The sequence below is a fragment of the Stigmatopora argus genome, chromosome 5 (assembly GCF_051989625.1).
Source record: "Stigmatopora argus isolate UIUO_Sarg chromosome 5, RoL_Sarg_1.0, whole genome shotgun sequence".
In the NCBI taxonomy this organism is placed as follows: domain Eukaryota; kingdom Metazoa; phylum Chordata; class Actinopteri; order Syngnathiformes; family Syngnathidae; genus Stigmatopora; species Stigmatopora argus.
Window position 1 is genome coordinate 13,394,681 of NC_135391.1, and position 8,680 is coordinate 13,403,360.

Consider the following 8,680-nt stretch of genomic DNA (forward strand, 5'->3'; position numbering starts at 1 on the left):
TTTCAACTTAACACTCAATTTCCTCAACGGACAACTACCAATATGCTAATAAGCTCTCGAAAGTTAGCATTATCGTCACATTGCGTTATTGTTAAACATTAACCTGACACGGCACACCACGTTTGTTTTCTGATATGTTGTTAACTTTGTGTTGACGTCGCTGAATTTGTTTCCCACCAGAACTAATGGAATCCCTTACGTGGCTGCTTTACCCTCCCGTTTCTCCTTAAACTTCGAAGCTGGATTGGCTTTCTAGTGCAACTATCAAAACGTTGACTTGGCTGACTAGTGCATTAAAAGCGGTAAGCCACGATTTCATTGGCCTCATATCAAATGCATCTTGCATTCCTTTTTGTGTAATTCTCTTTACATTTTCAAACTATTACTCCAAAAATTTCATACAAATTCCTTGGGAATATTCTTATACCAAATTTGCAGAAAAATATGCATGTTGGCCAAATCGTCCAAGAAAGCATGGCAGGGCTAGCAAATGTAACCAGATGGGGCGGGGCTTAGCGAAAGGTCAAATGAGTCCGCACTCATTTATTCATGTTCCAGATGGCTTCATTGATGATGTCATCGCTCGTTAAGTGATAGTGGATCTGTGCGTTTGGGAGGATGTGTGTCTTTTTGTCTGTCACGTGTTAGATAAAATATTTGCATGCGTGCACAGGTGTGTGTCTGTATGTTTTTGTTTTTCTTAAATATTTCATGGGTGCCGTGTTTGTGAAAATGTGAACAAATGCGCGTAGTGGATGCACGTTCCCGTAATGCGGGTACATCTTTGTGCGAGTTTGCGTGGTTGTATTAATGCACATTAAATGCTTTTTTTAAATGATGTGACTGTCAGCAAACAAACAGAGACATGAATGGCGCACTTGATTGTCGCAGGTACCACCAGCTGCTCTTTGTACGTGTGTGTCACACGTTTAAAGTGTCCATCTGTTTGCAACAAGTCTCACAGCTGTGTCCTCGGGGGGTTCGTGGAGTTGGGTGGAGGGGCTTCTTGCCTAATGAGGATTTATTGTGTTACTTTCTATGACTAGTGTGCGTCAATTCAACTGTACTCTGGTGCGCATGCTTTGAATGAAGTCAGTTTGCAGACACAGATTCGAAAAGTCACGTCTGGCCAAAGTGGGAGAAAAAAACTAAAAGTCTTACCAAATTACAGATCAACAAGGAACAATTTGATTTTCATCAACGAGGAACACACATACACCGTTTATAAATAGATAAACAAGGAAAACACAACCCTACACATTCACACAGTAAGTAGCTAAAACTATTTTGATATGTTGAGAACCCTGATAGTCTTTAAGCAGTTGCATATATTTGTGAGAGAGTGTGTATAGGTCTGTGTATGTGTGACAGTGTTTTAGTTTGTGTTTATCAAGCTGAGTGTTATGCGCAGATATGTATGTGAAGTATTTGTGAGGTTGTGTTGCGGTGTGTTTAGTGTTATTGTGATTACAGTATGTGCTTTTGAGGCTTTACATATAGGTGCAAACATCAGTAATCCCTCAACTATTGTGTCTTATCGCAAATTTACTAATTCGCGTTTTTTCCCCTATTAATTATTATTATTATTTTTAAGTTCATAAAAATGTGAAAATCCACACTGAAACTCGTAAGCGGAAGCCACTCTTGCTACTAGGACTCAGCACTTTTTTGATTATCGAGGCCATTTCTTGTCTACTTTAACCGCGATATTCGAGAGATTAATGTACATTGTTTAAATATATGTATCTTACATACCTGTCAACCTCTGCCGATAACTGCCCTTATAAATGATTCCCCTTACAAACCCCCAAAAAACCTTACAAACACCGTACAAGTCGTACGGTGTTTGTAAGGTTTTTGGGGGGTTTGTAAGGGGAATCATAATCATTTATAAGGGCAGTTATCGGCAGAGGTTGACAGGTATGATCTTATGAACAAAATAGGGTTGGCACTTGATTTAAAAAATCTAATTAGCGATCTTGTAATTCATCTTAAACACTTTTTTTTTAATTTGGTGTGTTTTGAAAGTCAGTCTACTGCTTTGTCAGTTAAACATAATGAGAGAATAGTTTCAGCACTTCCAACACGTCTGACACTACGCTTTGTTGAATGTTTACTCCTGCCAACCTCCCTAAACTCTTGAAATCCCAAAAATTGTCACCTAATTTTGTTTTTGAAGCAACCATTTCGGAAAAGTGGCACATTTCCAATTTAAATCCCTCGAAATTCACACCATCGCTACGGCCTCCGCCATCTTACGCATTTGATTCAACTGCACTGTAAACTGGATGAATTCGGTAACACGAGTACATTGTGAATCATCCGAGCATGATAATAACCGTTTGATTTAAATTGTCCTACGTTCCTTTTTTTTTTACATTTTTGATTTTGCGCAAATCGCATTGACAAAAACATGCGCAACGCGATGTCCCCAGTTAGCACAGACCTGAAATCCCTGTCTTATGTTTTTAGTGTAGGTATACAGTGGTACCTCGACATACAAGCGCCCCGACATACGATCAATTTGAGATACGAGTAAAATTTCAGGCAAATATTTATCTTGAGATACGAGACAAATTTTGATATATGGGCAGACAGCGGACGCGAGAGGCTGCTCATAAGAACATCGTGGGCACTGTCTTTCTCGTCGCAACTCCCTCGTGTAATGTCTCTACAAGCACTGGGCGGAGCGTTGCATGTTTTTTCCTGTTACTCAGTACGAATGGCATATATACCACTTCTTGTTGTCAAGTGGTCGTGCATTAGCCTATTGTGAGGACATTTGTTTGCATCATTTTCGGAATATTTTGAAAGGAATACAAAAACAAACAACCCTCGATAGGTTGCAAAGTCAGGGTGGAGGAAGGGCCAATAGAGCCAACCCGGGAGAAGAAAGGTATCAAAATTTAAAACAAAATTAGTTCAGTGTAAGGTTAGATCAACATATTTTTGAGTGTGTCTGCATCATAATCCCAATTCAATTAAATTTGTTTATGTTATGTTACGAGCGCGTTGCCGTGCAAAAAGTCCCCCCCTTCCCCTCTCTCTGTCCATCTCTCTCTCCCCTCCACGGAATCCGTCTAATTTTAATACTAATAAACACATTTTAGTACTATTAAACCACTAGTTATTTGCTACTTTGTTAATAGATGGCGAATTAGAACAAAGAAAAATGTTTTTCCAATCCAATATCCTGTTTTTGGTGTTTTTTCAGAGGGTTGGAACAAATTAATTTTTTTTAGTTCATTTCTATGGGAAACGTTCGTTTGAGTTACGAGTAAATCGACATAGGAGCTCAGTCCCGGAACGCATAAAGCTCGTATCTCGAGGTAACACTGTACTTTCCTTCACCTAGACACATGTTAACATTCTAAGGCACTTTTTGTTTTTAATCCTGCTGGGGTTTGGGCTAATGATTACGCGGAGCTCATGCGCGACTTCTAAAAATAAGGCAACATTGACGGACAGGCGAGCAGGTAGCAATTGGGTTCCTCGCATCACCTTGATTGGCACGCACTTAAATCCACAGCACCGCTCCTCCATTAGTCGGGACCCCCCACTAACACATGTGCTCATTTGTGGCACACGCGTCAATTAGCAGTCGACTGGCGGAAAAGCCGTGCGTGCAATTTGGAGACTCGAACCAAAGTATTTCCATACTCGCCACCATTCAAAGCCTCGCACTCGGTATGGAATGCTTTGGATTGTTGTGATGATGAATTCTAAGGACTCAGAACGACTTCTTCTTAAACAGGAACTAATGGTGATTGTCTTGATGGTATCCCAGCATGCTAATTGGACTTAATTGCAGGTTAGCTGGTGGGATGGGGTGGACTTGATCGGCCGTACGAGGCTTCGACAGAAGGGGGAGGAGCCGTCTGTCACTCGCACGCCAACCGTGACGTGCTCTCCCAGCGGGACACGTGTACCTAGACGTAGGTGCTCTACTTAAAAAAAATATATCTATATATACTTTCTCACAAACATGCACACAAGGGTTATAACTTTTTTTTTACAACCACCATCCTCTGTATCAGATTTTGATGAACTTTAACTATTAATGAAAGGAAGTGATAGTCATGTTTTTGACAAAACATCATCCCGGATTTAAAATTAATTTTTTTGTAAAGGCCTACCAACAACCGCAATAACATTGTCAGAAAGTTATTCTTTGTTCAATCATGACATATGCCCAGGCAGTTTTCTCTTTAACAAAATTCATAATCAGGGTAAAGCTCCTATAAAATGGGTCACTAAAAGTCCAAAAATGTTGTTGAACATTCCTGCATCATTATTTGCTAGTTCACAGCTTTGGTTAGAACAACTCAACTTCACCAGATTGACATGGTAGTGCCAGTGGGAAAATTGGAACAGAAACTGAAACCCCAGAACTCTGGGAAAGCTGTAGGCTACAATATATCAGTGCCTAATCAACTTTATGGTATTGCCAGTATGCAGTTAGCGTTAACTAACATCGCATTGCTAGGTTCTCACATGTAGTGGTCGCAAGCTCGGATAAAGGCAGAGTGTCGCGTCTGCAATGGAAGAGGAAATCAATCAATCAATCAATCAATGGAAGGGTTTAGAATTGGAAGTAGGTGCAGGTAGAAAGCTACTGGACATTACATTAGATTAGATTAGATTGAATAACTTTATTCATCCCGTATTCGGGAAATTTCATTGTCACAGTAGCATGAGGGTGAGAATACAGACACAGGAAAATACATTTTAGACGTAAATAAATAGGTAATAAATAAGTTAATAAATAAATAAATAAATAGATATATAAATTAATAAATACATACATGTGTATATATATAAATATATAAATTAATTAATTAATAAATAGATTAATAGATAAATAAATAAATAAATATATAAATAAATAAATAGGCGGGTTGCTGAAATATATACATATAAAAATATACATATAGTACATACACATAGATGTACATGTATACATGCGTCACGGGACATGAATCTAGAGATGTTCTGAAACATCTAGCGTGAATGGTTGTTTGTCTCATTGTGCCTTGTAGCTTGGCTGGCAACCAATTCTGGGTGTAGCCCACCTACTGCCTTAGTTAGGACATATCCAGCACCCCGTAAGGATCAGCGGCTAGAACAGGGGTGGGCAAACCGGTCCTCAAGGGCCGCTGTGGGTGCAGGCTTTCGTTCCAACCGATTCAACGCATACAGTTTAACCCAGGGGTCTCAAACTCAATTTACCTGGGGGCCGCTAGAGGCCGAGTCTGGGTGAGACTGGGCCGCATCAGGATTTCCACAAGAAAAGCACTGATAAAACATTCCAACGTTATCAAATATCTTTATTTTTTAACAAAATATAATGAATTAAATAAATTAACTTAAAGATTAATAAAAAATAAATCGATCGAAACATGCTGTAAAACACGAAAAACATGAGTGGACAGAGCTACTGCCACTGGCTGCCACTTAAACGGCGCCATCATGGGGAAAGGGGTAAAAAAAAAAAAAAAAAAAAAATTAAAAAAAAATAATAATTAAAAATCGATTTTTTTTTTACTGCGCGCCATATGATTGCTACTGCGCAGAGAACACGAGAGTTGTGCGCAATTGCGCACGCGCGCAGCTTAGAGGGAACATTGCTCCGAACACAAGTGTCATTCATATCAATTTTGCGGGCCGCACGAACATTAATCTTTCATATTAAGACGGGGGCCGCAAATTATCGTCCCGAGGGCCGCAGTTGGCCCGCGGGCCGCAAGTTTGAGACCCCTAGTTTAACCAATGAGGTTTCTGCTGAAACAAGAAGGACCTGACTGCAATCAACTGATTGCACTTGCAGGACACCAGATTGGTGAAAACGTCTTTTAATCGTGGGTTTGAACAAAAGCCTGCACCCTATTTTTGGGTGGTCTTCAAAAGCGGCTCAGGTGACATCCCCTAAAACCTTGGCTTTCTGGCCCAACCAGTACATAAGCGCCGTCAGTCGGTTTCCAGCCCAGAAAATTTCAGATCCCTCATTTACTTTGCCATCAAAGTGTGCCGCTAAGACCACCGCCTCGCAAATACATAAGCGTGCCTGCGTGTGCGTTGGGTTAGCCTCCATAAGACGCCGTCTATATCGCCAGGACGGCGTCCTTGGACCTAATGGATCGTCAGTGACAAAAGCCACGTACACACTGGCATTCAAATGGAGATGACAAGAATTAAAAAGCTCGTTAAGCGCTCCTTTCAGGCACTTGATGACCTTGCGGCAGCTGAGCTTTTATCGGGGGGGGGAATAACAACTTTTGAAAATCAACACAAAAACAGCTTTGGAAAACCATTTTCAGGCAAAACTCTTTGATCACGTCCGACTAATTATAAAATAAAAGTCGATCACAACTAATGAGCTGTATTTAGACATTTACGACGTTTAAGATTGCGAGCAAGCTCATCAGTCACAATTAATGATAAATAGTTAGTGAATCACACCCCAACCAATCATAAATACATCACAATAACAAGAGTTAGGTGTATTTATTGTATTGTTTTGTGCATTGTATGTTTTTTTGTGGCATGAGGACAACAAGTCAACTTGGAGGGTAAATCCACCCTCCCCACAAATTCTAAACTACTTTCAGAAAGCACATCAACAAGGTCAAAAATACTCTGCTTTTTGGACAAATCAATAACTCATCATTCTACATAGTGTGTGTAGTTTTACGTGGTCTTGTCCTGGTAGTACACATTTTTGATTCCAATCAAAGCAACACTTTTGTGTAAGATAGAAGTTAAAATGACTTTAAAAGCCCCAAAAAAATGCATGACATTTTTACTGATATTTTTTTACCCTGCATGTGTTTCGTCAATATTTTTTCTTGATTTTTTAAATGTTTTTTATTTAGAAGGCAAAAGTTTAAACCCAAAAATAGGCTGTATTTTCTATTGGGTTAAACCCTAAATGTTAAAAAAAAGGGGGGGGGCACACTTCTAATGAAAATATTTTATGAGAAAGATAAAATAAGAAAAGAGATTTGAGAATTTTCTTTTTTTTTTTAGAAAAGTGAATGGAAAAGTATTATTGTCCATTTAAAAAAATCAGTTTCCATTGACAAAAAAACATTGTTTTCCAAAATTCTAAAATACAAAGTGATTGTAATACAAGATAGTGGAAAAATTCAAAATGTACGGTAAGAAGGGGGATAATCTAAATATTGAATTGAATAGTAAAGATTAAAAAAAAACATTTCACAAGGAGGAAGGGGGTATCAAAATGTAATAATAAATATGTGATAACATATTTTTAAATTATGAAATGAAAGTCAAAATAGAAAAGGTTTTACAAAATGTACAATTTACCAAAAAATGACAGATTTTACCGAAATAAATTCAAATGTGTCAGCAAAAATGAACCTCTTTTTTTACATATTTACTCAACCATACTTTTTAACATTAAATGGTCAAATTACTCCAAATTTAAAAAATAACATCAGTTGAAATTTGAATGGAAATCTAGTTCCTAAAAAGATTTAAGATTAAAAAGCTCAGTTGTGCATTTACGTGTTGTACTTGTACCACACTTTGACAGTCAATGTTTAATTACAAGTTTAAAGTTTTTATTTTCCATAATCTGACTATGAAATGTTTTTTTGGGGAAAACAATGCAGGATTCGTTTGCTGGTGAAACAGCGACCCCTATGGATGTTTTTTTGTCAATGCGTTAACCAGCAAGTGCTGTGTTCAAGCAGAAAAAACAAAAAAAATGATCAGGAAATATTGTGAACTCCCACAGTAAACCACAAGAAAAGCAAAGACCCTACATAGAGTTAATTAAAAAAAATGTAATTTACATTTACATGATCTAAAACCTAAACCCAAACCTGGAAGGCATTTAGTTGTACTTGTACTATGACAATAACACTATCAATTAAATTCAATCACATGTCAGCCAATAAGTTCACACTTAAATATAAACAAATACATTTTAAAAATCCAATCTTTTTTTTTACCCAATTTCGATCATCTAAAAATGTTGAATTCGGGCCTGATTTTTCATCACATAATCGGAGATATGCTTAGATATTTAGATAGCTGAAAAATGTCAGATTTTGCCAAGTCTAGATCTCTGTTGTCATTGTCCCGGGTGCATAGAATAACTAGAAATGAATTGAAACTAATAGAAAGACACCTACTGCAAAAGGGAGTCCATTCCAATGGTGGTCCTTGATGTTTAGCCCACCAAATAAGAGCAAAACATTGTGTCTCAGCACACAATATTGTCTGCGTGACCAGCGACTACTTTCAAAGCTCAAATAAACCCTATATGAAGTCACGTCGTAGTCATGGGCCTAAAAGACCACTATGTAAGATTTAACTATGAATTAAAAATGGCCTTAATATGTCAATAAGCATTAAAGAAACACAGTCCTGAAAAGTTAAAAAAGGGTTTTTCCCATTTTCAAATTTGATTTTCAGCCTGTAAAAGTTCTGAAGCTCTGTTGGCATTGGAAGCTAAGGTCGCTAAAACTTCAAACACGGTCAAAATGAACAATGTCGTCCAAAACTCGAGCAAAAAAACTAATGTTTTGAATCTCTACTGAATCATGGCAAAATCTGAAATAGGTCAAGGATATGCATGTATGTATTGTGCTTGTACTACTAAGTCTTTTTTTTGGGGTAGCAATGTTTTGTTTGACTCTCCTTTTGACGCAAA